Source organism: Ursus americanus, chromosome 5, assembly GCF_024610735.1.
Source record: "Ursus americanus isolate L20-20 chromosome 5, mUrsAme1.1.p, whole genome shotgun sequence".
NCBI classification, from domain to species: Eukaryota; Metazoa; Chordata; class Mammalia; order Carnivora; family Ursidae; genus Ursus; species Ursus americanus.
This window is the reverse complement of record NC_142131.1, coordinates 23,415,199-23,434,352: the sequence shown is the minus strand read 5'-3', so window position 1 is coordinate 23,434,352 and position 19,154 is coordinate 23,415,199. Positions and strand designations below refer to the sequence as shown.

The 19,154-nt window shown below is 32.9% G+C and overlaps 1 pseudogene; it reads left to right on the top strand.

Moving 5' to 3' along the window:
- Window positions 1-4,478: 4,478 nt before the first annotated feature.
- LOC148110052 (small ribosomal subunit protein uS10 pseudogene) overlaps window positions 4,479-19,154 on the top strand; it is a 36,400-nt pseudogene continuing 21,724 nt past the window's right edge.

Here is a 19,154-nt window from a genome sequence, read left to right as displayed (position 1 = left end):
ACAACAACAATAACAAGAACAAAACATTTGTTAACAAATAACTTCCTTTGCCACTCTATTCCTCACAGCACCTAATATCATAGGGTGGCTTTATAAAGAGATTGCTGAGTGTAGCTGTATGTGATATGACCTCCATTTGATGTAACTAGCAATTTCTTTAATGGAAAAGTGCTTAGAATTGCACAGCAATTGATTTGTTTTTTTCCTATAGTGGCCAATAAGTGTGCCTACTTTGATTACTGTTGCATCATAAACATATTCAAAACTCCTGAGAAAACAATGGCAATAATGAGAATCACAATTTATCTTTTACAATAGTAAGGTGCACACTATACATATGCATACATATTATACATACCTATGCACAATTAACATAATTAAAATAAGATTTAAATTTTACTATGAAAATTGGCCCAAGATTACTTTCTATCCAAGAATTTCAAGTGAATTCTCCATAAAAACTTATTTTTATTCTTTCAATTCTATGCTTTATAAAATGGCAGCAAAATTCTACAAGACATACATTACATTCAAAATAAATATTTAAAAAGTTGTAAATGCATATTTTATATGCCTTAATGACTACATGAAGACATTTCTTTTGCAGTGTTTGGCATTCACATCATATAGCTATGCTCCATATATTATTCAAACATTTTAAAATTACAGTTAGTTGATTTCTGTTCTAAGATATTTTGTTCTGTGTAAGTGCTGAGGGTATTTCAAAGCTCAAGAAATGTTGCTAAATACTCATTTTTATAATAAGGAAGAATTAACTTAATCACTGATATAATTATATATACATATGTATATATATTCACATGCATAAATATGTCTGCATAATTATTAATATAATTCAAGACTGCACACAATTTTTAGACAATAACCTTGTGATCTTTATATAGTATTCCTGGAAATAAAAGAGTCATTTTTTAAAACTCACAAATGATATATTTTAGATAAACAAAAATAGATTATTTTGGGGTTAAAATTTCACTTTTGAAAGAGTAGCCAAACATTTAAAAAAATTATTTTTAAGTAAGCTCTATATCTAATGTGGGGCTTGAACCTACAACCTTGAGATCAAGAGTCGCATGTTCTACCAACTGAGCCAGCCAGGAGCCCCAAACACATTTTTGCTCCAAATAAATCTATCGATTCATGAAACAGTAGTTAAGGAAAAAGTAGAGATTTTAAATCTAATTGGCATGAATACATTAATAAAGAAAGCACTTCATTAAATAAGTGGCTACGAGAGAATAAAAATAAACTTTCCAGATGTGATAACCTTAATGAAATTATTAGAGGTAGTGCTATTATCACATCAATCTATGTAATTTTTACATGTAAAAATGTTTTTCTTTTACACAATTTTCCTACTCTCTAGGGTTTTTAATACATAAAATGTTAAAAATTTTAAGAGTCTCAGCTTTAATTTCTCTTTGTATTTTTGTCTTAAACTCAGTTATTAACATTGAACCAACACTGTATGCACAAAAAAGCATTTATTTGCCATCAGATATTGGTTCTGGAAGATTTCCATTGCAACTTCACTTGATTTGCTTTTGAATGATGATAACAGTAACAATACCCACCAAATGTGTACAAAACCCCTGTTCCCCAGTTTAGGTGTTTGTATGTGATATTTTATTTAATCATCATGACCACCTTTTTGGGTGGGTATTATTATTAGATCCACCTTACACAAGTGGAAACTAAGCTATAATTATGTTAAACAACTTTCCAATGTTTCATATCTAACAAATGAAGTAAGGAAACTTCAGTTCCAATCTATGGGGTTGCATCAACTATTTTCTTAAAAATACTGAATCTACCTTTATATAAGCATGCGTAAATAATTCCAGACAAATCACTGACTACCTACAATGCGCAAAGGCACACATTTTATACAGATTCAACATAGCTGGGGAAATGTTACATCGATAGTTAACACTGGAACTTGAATTAAATCCAAATTGTAGCACATTTAAAAATGTTTATTAAATAACTCAAAACTCAAATTTTCTTTGTTTTTATTAATAGAAACTTGCTTGAACACTTTGGTAGAGTCGATTAGCCAGTAAGAAAAAAATAGATCATAAAAAAGACAAACGATTCTAAATATGTTGATCATTTTTGATGAACAAGTATTCATTAGTCAGAACATGTTTTATGCTTGTAAAAACTACTACCTACGATTGGAGGGTATACGCCACTATGATTTTTAAAAAAACTGCCTATGATTTTTCTGTAGGTTTAATGACAAATCACAACATATTTCCTGACATTTTAATCATTATGTATGCTAAATTCATAATTGTGGGTTATATGTGCCAGTGAATCAAAGAAAATATTTAATCCTTAGTTTATTTCATCCTTTCATTTATTCATCCATTCATTGGACAAATAACTTTGAGCATCTACTCCTTCCTATGATTATTCTGTCTGCTGAGGATATATTATGAAAAAGACTGGCTCCTTACACTTAACAGAACTTACATTTTAGTAAGTGAGACAGGCAATGAACAGGTAAAGCACTAAATGAAAGAAATAAATATGATACTGCTTTAGAAATCAATGGGTTATCTGTAAAGACCTTTCAGAGAAACTGACATTTTGAAGGGAAGTAAAGATAAGAAAGAATCTACCAGAAAAGCAATGGTGGGAAATCTATTTCAGGAAATATTATGCTCAAAGCCTCCCAGGTGGAAAGGACTTGGTGTTTTCCAGCACCGACAGAGGACCAGAGCGATGCTGTAGAGGAAGAAAGATGGAACATGGTATGAGACTTGCTGGGGAGAAGGCAGGAGCCTGTCAGGGCTAAGATTTACAGGCCAAAGTAAGTAGTGTGAACAGAAGCCACTGATGGGTTGTTAGTAGGGGAGTTATACATTCTGGTTGATATTTTATATAGATAACTCTGGGTCCTATGTGGGAATGGAAGGGAGAGGAATGGGGTAGAAGTGGGGAGGGGATGGGGAGCGATTCAGAGTCTATTTTGATGGTTTGTTTCATAAAATGGCATTTGGACAATGGTGGAGGTAACGGAATTATGAAGTGGATGCATCTGAATTTGCCTACCTTTCCGGTGCAGCTTTTGATCTAATGACTAAAAACATTGCACTCTAGGGAAGGTCAAGGGGAATTCTGGCTGCCTCAGCACCCCATAGCATATGCTGGCTTACTATTCTGTCCACTGCTTAGTTTAAGTGACTGCATTTGCCTGGTAGTTGTTGAAAGTAGATGCAATAGTCTGAGAAGCGGGCGAGGAGGAGGGGGGCTTGTCCTGTTTGGCAGAGAGCCCTCTTTTTGCCAACGCTCCTGCTGTCTGCCTCTAAGGCCCAGATCCCCCCGCCAAGCCTCTAGAGTCCTCTAATGAGTACAACTCCTAATAGATAGAAAAGGTATCTGGGCTGAGATGCATTGAGAATGTCCATTTTCTAAGAAAAATTAAATGATGGCTATGGCTGTTGAAAGAGAACAAGTTCAAGAAATACTCATTTCCTTTGAGGTTCATTGTATCACAACTTTCTCCCATCCCTCTAACTGCTTTTTTTCAATTTCCTTTGAAGGCTTTTTCATCTACACTCTACCTCTAAATATTAAGATTCCCGTTCTCAATTCTAGTTACCCAACACTCTGGCCCTAGGACTTTTCACTCATTTCCAATGCTTCAAATATTTATAAGCAGTAAATGTAATATATCTCATTCAGAGTCATCTGAGTTCCAAATGAGTTTATCCTGTCTCTCAACACCCCCTTCTTAGAAACATCTATAATATAATATAATATAATATAATATAATATAATATAATATAATATAATAATCTGTTCAAAAATAAATTCTTGCTTTTCCCCTACACTGGAGTGATTTCTTCTCTCATTAATGATACTTCCATCCTTCTATGTTTCTATTCAAGTCTGATGTATTAGTTTAAATCTCAGGACTTCCCTTTCTACTACTCAAACATAAAGAAACCATCACCAAATCGTGTCAATTCACTTACCTTAATGTGATCTATAAAGGTGCTCTTGGCCCCTGCCCACCTCTATGGCTTCATCTTGTCCAACTCTCTCCCTCACTCAAATCTTTCCAGCCATCTGGTCTGTGTTCTGACCTCCAATTCTTCAAGCACTTTCATGACTCAGGGTCCTTCCAGAGGCTGTATTCTCTGCTTGGGGTGTTCTCTCCCTCTGCCTTCTTGCTTCTGCTTTGATAAAGGTTAATTTCTACTCAATGTCCATATTGAATTATAAATGTCACTTTCTCAATAAGGTCTTATGCAACATCTTCCTAGTCTAAATTATGTTTTTCTACTACATTTCCCCAAAGCACTTACCACTTTTTTTCCTACATAACCTTTATCATGGTTTGTTATGACACTTTTGTAATTATGCCTAGTTTAACATAATCTCAAACACTAAACCATATGCTCCGTGACAGTATGAATCTTGTCTATTTGCTAACTACTATATCCATGGGTCCTAAAGCTGTTAAAGATTTGGACTTCCAAGGTAAGTACAATAAGAATGCTTTGCTTGTTTTGTTTGTAATGTTGAGAAAATCTTATTTTAAAGAATAATTTCTAATAAGCAATATGAGATAAATTATATTTCAGAATTAACTACATTTTCAGTTAATAAAGAAAAGTAAAAATTAAAGCAGCTTCAAAACATGAACAAATTGTTACAAAGTACAGCAATATAGCATTATAATACCTGTGATTATTGTAATTTTTGAAATTTTAGTCACTTTTTTTAAAGACTTCACATGGCAGGGGGATTATTAAAAATCAATAAGAAGATTTGTAGTCATTGCATTTCCTCACTTTTTATCCTTTTCAAAGTATTTCATGCAAATATGTGTATTTTTCCACTGCCATACCTTTGAGCCAATGGTTGTTTACTAACAAAATGTCATTTCTTTTGTGGTATAGAAGGCACTGAAATTCAGAACTGGATACTTAAAAAATTTCAAGAGCACAAAAATTTTTGAACTTTTGAAAGTTAGCACTATAGTAAGTTGGGTTAATCTTAGGCAATTATTAGATAAACTATTCAATAGGTTATTTAAATAAAACATTTTTAAGTAAATGACAATAAAAGGAATAAGCAGAAATATTGAGACTATCTACTGAAATATTATTTTCAGTAATTCTATTTTTTCCTAAAATTATACAACACAATTTTACTTAAAACTATATTATTTAAACATATTCTAAAGTATGTTGGGATTTTTATCATACTAAATAATAATCATTGATTTGTGATTACCAGATAATAAAGCTTCTAACTTAAAAAAAAAAAAGAAAAAAAAAAACAACTAGTGATATTTAGGAGGGTATATATTATCTTGTTTTAGGGAACAGTTTGCTTATTGGTTGCTTTATTTATTTTGCTTTTAAGTAACCGAAATGGAATACTTTTATGCAAATCCAGGGTTATACATTTAGTATGCAAAACTTGGTAGATGAGAAAATAAGATATTCAGAGCAACATTTTCTTATCAACTTAACCTTTATATTTTTCTTTTCTTATTAAGTACATTTAAAACTGCATGAAATCTGAATTTTTTTGTAATAATTTGAAAATGTGGTTTGGAAAATGAACAATACACCCATGATTATATGATTGTGACTATGCAATTCTTTGTAATTTCCTGTATATAATTTACTCCTTTCTTTACAGAATTTATTTCTAGCTGGTTCAGTTTCACTAAAGGAGCATCTGAAAAAAGGAAGATTCTTTACGCTTTCTAATGTAGCAGGAATATCAGCCTTGATAACACCGTGATAGAAGTTCTAGGACTTAGCTAAATGCCCTACTATTGTCTTCCCCTCCTCTCCTCCTGTTTTCCTACAAATTAAAATCCAGTTGCTCTGTCTGTAAAGCAGTTTTCCAGATGTCTCCAAGTCTAAGTGAAAAAACGACAGATGAAACATAAAAACTGAAAAGGCTTAAAAAATGAAAGCCAGAAAAATGAACCAGGTTGGGCTCAGTGTAGTGTGTACAGTCTTGCCTTAATTTTCTTACCGACACCTGTTAGGATCAATATAAATGATAAAACTCAGATCATTAGTCTTAAAATGAAATTCTATTAAAGAAAATATCACACAGTGTAGCTTTTTAAATGCTCACTCATTCAATTTTGGCACTGCCAAGTCATTAAAAAATAATTTTATAGGTCTGTGCAAGCTGAGCCATGGATATTTGTTTTTCCTAAGATCTTAAATATATAATTTTAAATAGTGGGAAAGATGAGCAATAAAGACTTCCTGCAGATAAGAAAATAAAGGATTACAACTACTATTACTTCAAAAGTGATCAAGGTTTTCTTAGGGCCAAAGAAGAGAGAGAAGCCCTGGAGAACTTGCCAACTCTTCCTTAGCCAGGGATAAATATTACAGAAAAAAGAGAATGTAGGGAATGCTGCTTAGTCATCAAAACATACCATCAACATCCAAACAAATCCTGCTTTTCTTTCTTGCAGGATAATGGATTTTATAATTTGAAATGCAAAAACTGCCAAATCTTAACTCGTGTCGCTAAATATATTAATATGTTATTTTCTCTTTCTAATAAACTGTTGCTTTATTTTTCCTAAAGCAAATTCCTTGAAGCAACTTTCCCACTAATATTTTTATTAGCTAATATTCTGAAATCTTCATACTTAACTCCTGCTCTTCTATTCTCGCTGACTGAAATGATCTTTCCCTCTCCATACACGCTCTCTTTCTTGACAGATAGGCCCTCCTGACCACCTCATTTATACTACACTTTATTTATACCCTCACCGCAACTCCTTATTATATTATTTTAGATTGTTTTCTTTAAAACAAATCACAATTTAAAATTAGTTTTGCTATTTGTATTTGTTAATTTTTTGTCTTCTCTTTCATGAGAACCTATTGGCCCAAATAGCATGAACTGATAGATATACTACAACCTAGTGCTTTGAATATTTTCTGACACATAGCAGGTGCTTACTAAATATTTGATTAATTGCAGCATGTGTATTTTTATAAAGGAAAAGAATAGTGGAGGCAACATTTCATTATTTTATATACAGTTTCCAAGAGCATTTTCTTACTTTATCATTCTTGTTTTTACTTAATAAAAACTTATTTTTATTAACTTTAAAATTTATATTTACTTACATCATTTTACTGACTTTGTTAACATTGATGTTAATGTTTTCTTGCCTCTCCAACAACACTAACCCATGTATTTGTCTTCTCCCTTTTAAGTCCTTCCCAGGAACACTAGGCCTACTGGTATAAAGACAGTGTTACTAGTGTTAGTTGAAACTGAAAGAAAACAAAGAATAAAGAAAGGATTGAAGAAAGGAAGAAAAGAAGAAGGAAGAATTGAAGGAATAAGGCAAGTGTCAAGGAATAATTTTTGATATAATGGATCCATTACAGAGGTTTATTCCAAAGAAACATAAAAAATAACCCACTTAATTGAGCAGTAATTATTTTTTAACTTTCTGCTATTTAAGTTTTTTCTCTGTTCTTATATTTTTATTTTTTATAATATTTTTTATTATATTATGTTAGTCACCATACAGTACATCCCTGGTTTTTTATGTACAGTTCCATGATTCATTACTTGCGTATAACACTCAGTGCACCATGCAATATGTGCCCTCCTTAATACCCATCACCAGCCTATCCCATTCCCCCACCCCCCCTCCTCTCTGAAACCCTCAGTTTGTTTCCCAGAGTCCATAGTCTGTCATGGCTCACTCCCCCTTCTGTTTACCCCCCCTTTCTTCTTCCCTTTCTTCTCCTACCGATCTTCCTACTTCTATGTTCCATAAATGAGTGAAACCATATAATTGTCTTTCTCTGCTTGACTTATTTTGCTTAGCATTATCTCCTTCAATCCCGTCCATGTTGCAGCAAGTGTTGAGAAATCTGCCCATTCTTTTGATGGCTGAGTAATATTCCATTGTATATATGAACCACATCTTCTTAATCCAGTCATCTATTGAAGGGCATCTTGGCTCCTTCCATGATTTAGCTATTGTGGGCAATGCTGCTATGAACATTGGGGTGCATATGGCCCTTCTCTTCACTACGTCTGTATCTTTGGGGTAAATACCCAGTAGTGCAATTGCTAGATCATAGGGTAGCTCAATTTTTAACTTTTTAAGGGACCTCCACACTGTTTTCCAAAGTGGCTGTACCAACTTGCATTCCCACCAACAATGGCAGAAATTGACAAGGCAGGAAATAACAAATGTTGGAGAGGATGTGGAGAAAGGGGATCTCTGTTCTTTTAAAAAAAAAAATAATGCACAGTAAAATTAACTTTTTTCTTTTGATGCACAGTCTGGGCTTTGGCTCATCTATCAATCTGTGTAAGCACCGTGGATATTTACAGGATTTGAAGTGGTTCTGTCACCCCTTAGAAAACCTCATGCTGTTCCTCTGTAGTCAAACCCTCTCACCACCACTAACCCCTGGAAACCACCGATCTGTTCTTTTCCTTATAGATTTGCCTTTTCTGGGATATAATACCGATAGGCCAATATACTACATAACTATTTGAGACTTGACTCAGTCAGCATACTTTTGAGATTCATCCATGTAGCGTTTACCTGAAGTTTGTTCTCTTTTATTAATGTGTAGCATTTCACCATATGGATAAGTAACTGTATGTCCCATTTAAGGACATATTGGCTGATTCCCATTTTTGGTTATTATGAATAAAGTTGCATAAACATTCATAGACAAGTTTTTACATGTGCATAAATTTTTACTTCCCTGAGGTAAAAAAACTAGAAATTGCTTAAAAACTAGAATTGCAAAATAGTAAGGCAACTCTATGCCCAGTTTTATAAGAAATTGCCTAACTGTTAACTTTGTTGCATTTGTATTAAAACAGTGATGAATGTTGCTGATGCTCTACGTCTTGTCAGTAATGCTAACTCTGTGTGCGCGTGCGTGTCACCGTTCTAAGAGGTGTGCTGCGGGATCTCATTGATGGTACCATTTTTCATTTCCCCACTGACTGCTTAGGCTGAGCATCTTGTTGTCTGCTTATTTGCCATCCTGTATACCTGCTTTGTTGCTGCACCTTTACATATATTTTGAAATTGAGTTGTTTACTATTGATGAGTTTTCAGAATTCTTTACATATTCTAGATAGAATTACCTTGCTTGATATCTGACTTGCAAATATTTCCTCCTAGTCTGTTGTTTGTCTTGAGATTTTCTTAAGGATACATTTGGTATAGCAAACATTTTTAATTTTGATGAAGTCCTAATTATCATTTTATTCATTTATAGATCATGCATTTGGTACCACATCTAAAAACTCTTTGTCTAACCCAAGGTTACACAAATATTCTCATGTTTTTCTCACTGAAGTTTTATAGTTATACATTTTAGAATTCAATATATGATCATTTTGAGTAGGATGTGAGGTATAGGTCAAGATTCACTTAAAAAGAAACATGAAAATCTCTAAGTGTGCTCATTTGCTTAAAAAAAAACTATCCTTTTTTCATTGATTGCCTTTTCACTTTTGTTGATAATCTATTGACCATATCTGTTTAGGCCTATTTCTAGAATCTGTTCTACATCTATATGTCTGTCCTTTTGCTAATACCACATTTTCTTTACTACAATAGCTTTATTGTAAATCTTGTATCAGGTAGTATGAGTCCTATAATTTTTTTCTTTTCCAAAATTGGTTTGGCTATTTTATGTCTTTTCCCTCTTCAAAAATTTTTAAAATGTCTATAAAAACTTGCTGGGATTTTTTTCAGGAATTGCATTTAATGTACATATCAATTTAGGTAAAATTAACATCTTAAGGATGTTGAGACTTCTAATTTATGATACATGCCTTTCCAATTATTTTGGTCTTCCTTTGTTCCTTTTTCAGGATTTTTACTTATCAGCATACAAATCATGCACATATTTGTAAGACTTATATCTACAAACTTCATTTTGCTGGAGCAATTGAAAATATTTTTAAAAAAGTATTTCTAATCATTGATTAGTAGCAATTAGAAATATGATCGCGGGTGCCTGGGTGACTCAGTTAAGCATCTGCCTTTGGCTCAGGTCATGATCTCAGGCTCCTGGGATTAAGTCCCACATCACTGGGCTTTCTGCTCAGTGGGGAGTCAGCTTCTCCCTTTCCCTCTACCCCTTTCCCCCACCCTTTGTGCTCCCTCTCTTGATCTCTTTCTCTTTCAAATAAATAAAATCTTTTTTTTTTTTTTTAAAGAAATATAATTGTACTTGGCAGCTTGGCCTTGCTAAACTCACTCATTAATTTTAGGGACTCAAAACTTACTAGTTTTAGGAGCTCTTGGGTAGATTTCTTGAATTTCAATTAAGAATTGTATCTGCAAATAGAAACAGTTTTATTTCTTCCTTTACAAACTGTAATTTTTTTTCCTTATTACACTCACCAGGACTTTAAGAACTATATTGAATAATACTGAGAGTATAAATCCCTGCCTTGATCATGATCCTATGGTAAAAACATTTAGTCTTGCACCCTAGGATGCTATCTGTAGGTTTTTGCTAATGCCATTCATCAGGTTCAGAAATTTCTTTCTCTTCCTAGGTTATCTTAGATGTTGAATTTTGTTAAATACTTCTGCATCAGTTGATAGGGCCATGTTTTTTAAAATTATTATTTAGTCTATTAAAACAGTGAATTACATTGATCGATTTTGAAATGGGAAACTGGCTTAATATTCTAGATAATCCCTATTTGGAGACAATTGATTTCATGTATTTCTGGATTCAGTTTGTTAATATGTTATTAGGGATTTAGTTCCTATGTTTATAAAGGATATTAGTCAGTAGTTTTCTTTCCTTTAATGACTTTGGATGACTTTGGTATCAGGGTAATGCTGGCCTCATTAAAGGATTTGTGAAGAATTTATTTACCATTTATTTTCAAAAGTGATTATATGCAATTGCTATTGACTTAAAAAATATTTGATAGAATTTGCCATCAGGGCATCAGATTTTCTTTTTCAGAAGGTATTTAATCATGAAATAAATTTCTTTATAGAGATGGCACTATTCAGGTTATCTGGTTATTCTTGTGTGAGTTTTGATAGTTACTGGCTTTCAAGAAATTTATGGTCCATTACATTGAAGTTGTTGAATTTATGCACATGGAGTTGTTCATAGTATTCTACTACTTTATATTCCTCTATGTAATATCCCTTTTCATATCTGTGTGAACTGTATAGATATCTTTCTTTCATTCCTACATTAGTTTATGTCTTTTGTCTCTTGTTGTTAATTGTTTTTCAACTTGGCTAGAGTTTATCAATTTCATTAATCTTTTCAACGAACCAGTTTAGAGGCTTATTGATTTCCTCCATTGTTTGTGATTTTCTATTTCACTGATTTCTGCTATTTATTTATTTATTTATTTATTTATTTTTTATATTTTTCCTGTTTGCTTTGGGTTTGCTTTTCTCTTCTCTATTCTAGTGTCTGAAGGTAGAGCTTATATTACTGATATGAAACCTTTCTTATTTTCTAATATAAGCATGTAATGTTATAAATGCCCCGTCAAGATCCTTTTAGCTGCATCTCATACATTTTGGTATGTGTATCCTTATTTTGTTCTCTTTGAACTATTTCTAATTTTCCTTAAGACTTTCCTTTTACCAATGTATTATTTATATGTCTTGTTGATCCTTCAACTAATTGTGAGACATTCCATATGTTTTCCTGGTATTGATTTCTAACTTAATTTCATTATGGTCAGGGAGCATAATTCATTAAGGTTTGTTTCACAAATATTATGCACTTCAAAATACTATGTATTCTATTTGATATAATAGAGTTATATAAATATCAATGAGTTCAAATCAATTGATAATATTTCTCAAATCTCTATCCTTACTGATTATCTATGTACTTTTCTAATCTATTGCTTTTAATACAGTATTGAAGTTTCTTGCTACAATTGTGGATTTGCTCTTTTCTCCTTTAGTTTTACTAGTTTTTTACCTCATGTAATTTGTACCTCTATTGTTAGGTTTATATATAATAAAGTTATTGTATCTTCTTAGTAAAATAACTTTTTTATTATTGTCAATGCCCAGAAAAGTCTACTACTATGAAGTCTATATTGCTTGATACAAATATGGCCCCTACTGCTTTCTTTTGCTTAATGTTTGCATGGTATATGTTTATCTATCTTTTCCCACTTAACCTATTTATATCATTATATTTAAAGTGGGGTTTTTATATCTAGCTTAGAGCTGGCTCTCTCTTATTTGTCTAAACAATCCCCATCTTTTAATTGGTTTGTAGAGACCATTTACATTTAATTTAATTATTAATATGTTTGGACTTAGATCTGCCCACTCATTCATTACTTGTTTTCTGTGTGTCCTCTTTTTTTGTTGTTCTGTTTCCTCTTTCCAGCTTTCAATTTTGATTATTTAAATATTTTTAGTATTCTATTTTATCTATTGACTTTGTAACCATAACTATGAATAGTTTTTTTTTCCCCCCATTGGTTGCTTTAGAGATTATAAGATACATTCTAAACTCTTCACAATGTCAAGGATGATGGAGTGTCCAAGATTTTGCCTCATGACACAGCAAGCAGCATGAACTTTATATTCACATCTGCTCCCCTTTCCTCTCAAATCCCACAGAGGCTACATGAAGAGCCCAGATGGATGCTGTGCACACACTGGGTTTGCACTGTTGCTGAAAAAGTGAGAGATGGGGAATTCACATTTTTATAATAGCCACAAGCATACTTCCCAGGATGGAGATATTATTTTAGCATACTGGAACAAGTAAACCTGTCTTCTGCTCTGGTTAGATACACTGTATTTGTCTTCAAGGCTGTTCAGTATACAAGCATTCTTAAAGAGATATTCTGAAACAATAACTCTGCTCACAAAATATAAAAACACAAAAGACCCACAGACAATTGTTTCCAAAAATAGCCATCCCTCATTTCAATTATATCTCAGCTTCTGTCAAGTTTTCTCATGATACATCCCTCTGTTGGTCACTCTGATTAATGTGAAGTACAGAGTAATTTAATTGGCCTTATTCAGTATTTAATTAAGGCTACTATCAAGAGGACTCCAAAAGCAGGTTAATACCAGTCTTCAGTATCGACCTAAATCATGCTTCTCAGAGTTTTTGAACCAACCAGGTAAACAAAGCCCATAAAACATCACAGTTTTCTTAAATTTCTGTATTGACCTTTCTACCTGGCCTGATGCATCAATCTAGGTACAGTAGTATGTATTAGCTATTGCACATACTGTTTTGGCCCTTAAAGAGGAAAACAAGGTAAATCCTCTCATTCATAACAACACTGACCAGCGAGTTGAGCCTGATATGAATGACTTTCAGTGCTGAGGTAATGCCATTGATAAACACAGCTGAAGTCAAGGATATATTTCATACCACTTTATCAACTTCAACACTCTTCTTGTAGGGAAAACTGCTTACAGGGTGGATGTAGATGATTCAGTTATCTAGGAACTTTCTTAAGGACCATTTTGGAGAGATATCCAGAGTCTTCTGTTAGTGTTTCCTTAAGAATCAGGAAGTCTTTTATGAAAACCCCTAAGGTGTATGTCACCTTGTTTTGGAGAGGGAGACAAATTCATGCGGGGCTCCCAGAGTGCAATCTCGAAGGAACACATGATGACATCACACCCAAGGAAGAAACTGTGATATTTTGCTTGCTTATTTGTTTGTTTTACAAGTGTTGGGACCTATATCATTAAGGGTCATAGGTTTAAAGTTACTCTTAACAGGTCTTCTGACTGGCTCATAAGCCAAAGTATTCCAGCAGGGGTGGGACTATGGTGAGACAAATAGGGTGACTGGGGTGCAAAATGTAAGGAGTTATTTATTTTCAGGTTCTAGTGCTAGTGCTGGTCATGGGTTTTAATTAAGTTCAAATAATTGAGTCTAGTTCTTTTTTTTTTTTTTAATTTTTAAAAGAATTTTTGAGGGGCTGCCTGAAAGCAATCAGCCCAATCTATCTTATTTATCTACCCCAGAAGCTCTGTGACATTTGCTCACCCCAAGGAATGACAGAGTGACAGCTATGAGAATCGGGATGAAGAAGACATCTGGAAGTGCTGAAAGGTATTTCGAGTGGGAGGTTCAGAAAATAAGGCTATCCCCTGTTGTTTCTAACAGAATTCTTAGAAATATTAAAGGGAATGTTGATTAAATAGTGGTCTTGAGTCATCAGGCAGAAAATAACATATCTAAAAGTCATTTAAAGTTAAGATGCTTGTAATAATTTGGAAGAACCACATCAGGGAGTTTGTTTTTGTGAGGAAATCTTCAGGGGCTTCTTTTGAGTCTAGAATGGAAGATACAAGGGAGAAAAAAAATACATAGAAAATGCACTGCTCTTTTGTTTGTACTTTGTGTTCTGGTTTCCTTTCCTAATTTATCTTTTGCCATTTACTTTTCAGAACACTCAGACAGTTACTCCATATATTCTATTTTGGTTTTGATAGTCAGCATTGTTATAATTTAAAAAACACAAAGTATAGGGTGTCAAGTTAAATTTTAATTTCAAAGAAACAACTATTTTGTTACAATGAGTTTGTCCAAAATACTGTAAGGAGCACACTTTTACTTAAAAAAAAAAAAAATGTTGTTTATCTGAAATTAAAACTTAACTGGATGCTCTATATTTTGTGTATGGAATCTGTGAGAGAGACTGAATGGAGTAGAATTATACCATCTTAAAATCAAAACCAAAGCTGTATACCAAAACACTGCTTTTATAACCAGAAATGTAAATACTCAAACTCTTAAACAGTAATACTTAGACAAATTATTTTTGGTACATTTGCTTGATAGAATACATGTGGTCTTTTTAAAAAAGTAACAGAAGAACATTTGATTACATACTAAAATGTTCATACTTCACTACAGGAAGAGGTGTTTTACCATAGCTACCTAGCCAGACAGGTAGACAGATCGATAGATATGTTCTCCTGTACTCTTGGTATGTGCCTGCTGAAACAAAATTTAAATAAGATCCTGAGTCTTATGTCTAAATTTCAATTTAAAAAACCTCATCATACTTAGAACAAAGAAGATCTCAAACTGGATGAGAAAAGATAATCAAGAGTTGCCACCATCAAGATGGCAGAAATGTTGGAATTACCTGACAATCATTTTAAGGTGTGAATCATAAAAATGCTTTAACAAACATTTATGAAATGCACTGGAAAAAAAATTAAATATAGAAATTCTCAGCAAAGAAACAAATAAACAAAAAAAAATTACAAAGAGTCAAAGAGAAACTTAGTGTGTAATACAATAGGAAAACCAATGAATGGGTTCAATAGCAGAATGGAGAGAACACAGAATCAGTGAACTTAAAAACTTAACAATGGATATTACCCAATGTGAACAATGACAAGAAAATGAAATGGAAAATAAAAAGTGAAGAGAGTCTCCAGGACATATGGGACTATAACAAAAAGTCTGGCAATCATGACACTGGAGTTCCTCCTTTTATAAGGAAAAAGACAACATGGTTGAAAAAGCATTTGTGGAAATAATGATAGAGAAAGCATCAAATATGGTGGATAAACTAAAATTAGAAATTTAGGAAGATAAGTAAACCTCAAATAGAATAATTACACTCAAGAAAATTCACACCAAGACACAAACAGTCAAACTTATGAAAATTAAAGACAAAAAAATAATAATCTTGAAAACAACCAGAGAGAAATGATACATTCCTTATAGGAGAAAAAACTTGAAATGATAGTGGATTTCTCAGCAGAAGGAACATGTCCTAAGAAGTGACACAGTATTTTTCAAGTGATGAAAAAAAAAGAACTCTGAACCTGGGATTCTATATCCTACACAAATGAAGAAGAAATCAAGACCTTCTAAGATGTGGGAAAACTAAGAGAATTTCTCACAAGTACATGTAACCTGAAATAATGGCTAAATGAAGTTCTCCAAAGAGAAATAAAGTGATAACAGAAAGAAAATATGAACATCAGAAGCAAAGAACTACCACGAACAGAGAAAAGAAATTAGTAAATACAAAATAATTTCCTTTCTACAGTTTTCTAAATTATATTTGAAATTGAAGCAAAAATTATAATCTTATCTTATTTTTTCTCAATGTTTATAGACAATATTTTATTAAGAGTGGGGGAGGGTAAATAGATATAAAGAGAGGTAATGTTTCAACACTGCAATTCATCTGGTAGAGTGTTGACATCAGCAGGCTTTGATAAGTTTTATATATATATATATCATACATATATGTTATTCCTGGACTGGTCACTTGAAAAGATATACAAAGAGATGTTTAAAAACTTTATAGATAAATTAAAATGGAATTCTAAAAAAAATGTTTAAGTGACCTACAATAATGCAGCAAAAAGAAAACAGTGATATTTTTAAAAAGAAAGATGATAACAATAAAAAAGGCAAATGTAAGCCTTATATCAACAGTTACATTATGTATAAAGAATCTAAAAATATAAATTAAAAGCCAGTGGTTGGCAGAGTGGATAAAAAAATCATGACTAAACTATATGATGGCTGTAGAAACTCACTTGAAATATAATGAGATTTGTAGGTTGAAAGAAAATGATGTAAAAGACACAATATGCAAACAACAATCAAAAGAAGCAAGAGTGGCTACATTAATATCAGGTAAAATAGACTTCATATAAAAGACAAATGCTATGGAAAGAGGGCTATTACATAATTTTTAAAGGGTTAATCCACCAAGAAGATATGACAATCTTAAATGTGTACATGCAAAAAAAAAAAAAAAAAAAAAAGCAGAAGAAATTCCAGTTAGTTAACATACAGTGTAATATTAGTTTCAGGTGTAGAATTTAGTGATTCATCACTTACATGCAACACCAAGTGAAAAATGATAAAATTTAAATGAGAATTAGACAAATCCACAGTTAAAGTGGGAGACTTCAACATCCTTCTCTATACATGTGATAAAAAATGACACAGAACTATATACACACACATTGTACCAATGTCAACTCTTGGTTTTGATATCATATTCTAGTTACATAAGATATAAGATGCAACCATTGGGGGAAAACTGCATGAAGGCCCTTTCTGTACTATCTTTGCAACTTGCTGTGAATCTATAATTACATTCAATTGTCATTATTCATGATAATTCTGTTCTATAAAGTCACCCTGAGCCCTAAATAAGCAAATACGAACCAATGTCTCTGGAGGAAATTCAGGGTTAGACTCCTGGGAGCTTCTGGTCACATTCCACAAGTGATTAATACATAACCTTGTTTAATGTATGTTCTTCCTGTTTAAATACATCTTATTTAATATGAAGTTCTTTAAAATAATTATATAAAGTATTTCTTTATCATAAAATAGTAACTTAGAAGGTTTCAATGATTTCCTGATGCAGGGTAACACACCCATGAATTTCCTTGTCTTTTAGCTTCAGAACAATACTGTCTATTACATTTTCTAATCAGTCATCATTTCATGAATCTAGAAATGTAGCCACTTTTCCATCTTTTTCATACTTTCATCACAAACAACGTTTTTAGAAGTTACTTCCCAGAGCAGCTTCCCATACAGACTGGCAAAATTTTCGCTCTCTCTCTCTCTCTCTCTCTTTTTTTTTTTTTTTGAATGGACCATATTGTCAATTACCACTCAGGGCCACTAGCACTGTAACTCATGCCTGAACCGAGCTAACCTAACACAACATATTTTCTCTCTAAGGCACATCATGACATTCTCGTGCTCAGGAACACTAGACAGTACTTCAACACACTACATTTGCGGGGCAGTTTAAACAACAAAATCACTAGCAAAAAGTACAAAAATGCAAAAAAAAACCAAAAACATGGCACAAAATAGACCATGGAAAGGACACTCGAGTATGAGAGCTCAAACAAGAAGGCAGAGTGTCGCCTTGTTTAGGGAACGTGTGTTTGAGGACTCAAAGCATTTGTTATTCTGTGCGTGTCCACAAATGATCAAGAACTGTGAGTATTGATTTTGAGGCTGCAAATAATGTTAAAAAGAGAAAAACGGTGATTACCAGGGCCTAGGGTAAGGGGGTAATGGGGAAATGTTGGTTAAGAGATACAAAGTTTTAGTTATGCAAGAATAAGTTCTGTAGATCTCAGGTATAGCATAGTGACTTTAGGTAACAATATTGTAGAGCATACTTTTTTTTTAATAAGAATTTTTTATTATGTTATGTTAGTCACCATAAGTACTTGAATTATCTTTAGAGGGTAAATCCTAAGTGATCTCACCACACAATCATACACAAGAAGTAACTAGGTGAGGGGATGGAAATGTTAATTACCTTGAGTGTGGTGATTACTTCACAGTGTATGCAGATATCAAATCATCAGGTTATACACCTTAAACGTACACAGTAAAAATACTGAGTGGATGAATTTGCAAATACAGATTCCTCAAGGAAAGAGGAAGGACTACTCCAAATTATAGAGCTAAAAACTTAACGATTAAAAAATAAGTGACTGGAGATTGCTGTGCATGAACATCTCACTACCATTCAAAACACAAACTAGCTAGTGGCCTCTCCTGGAATTGTCCAATGCATAATAAGCACAATTATACACAGCAACCATGGGCATTGCATATTCGAGGAGTACATGGCACACAGTTCCACCATATTTGTAACTGCTAAATTGAAAGCATTCGAGACAGACATCCCTACTGTGGGAACTGCTGAGCAACAAAGGTGAGGCAACAAGTCATTGCACATTATTAAAAAATTCACAGATGTGTTATTTTGGAAAGTGGTTAGGAAACACAAAGCTAAACTGAAGAAACATTCAAAGGAAATCCTTGTCAATTCATGTGGTCCAGTGCTAGTGGGAGAACAGCTTTTAAAAAGTGAGCTATTCTATTATTAAATAGCCTTTTCCGTGTTGGATTTTTTTTAAGTTAGTAAAAAGTGATCAGTACTGGCAGAGTAGATATTAATGAGCTGCAGCAACTGTGGTTTAGCCTTAGAAACTAAAAGGTAAGCAACATATGTGCACTTCCTACAGAGTAAATAAATTAAGCAATTAAATGTGTTTTTCTAAGATCCTTGTCACTTTCCAGTAGATATTAACTCCAAGACAAATAAATTATGAATAAGAC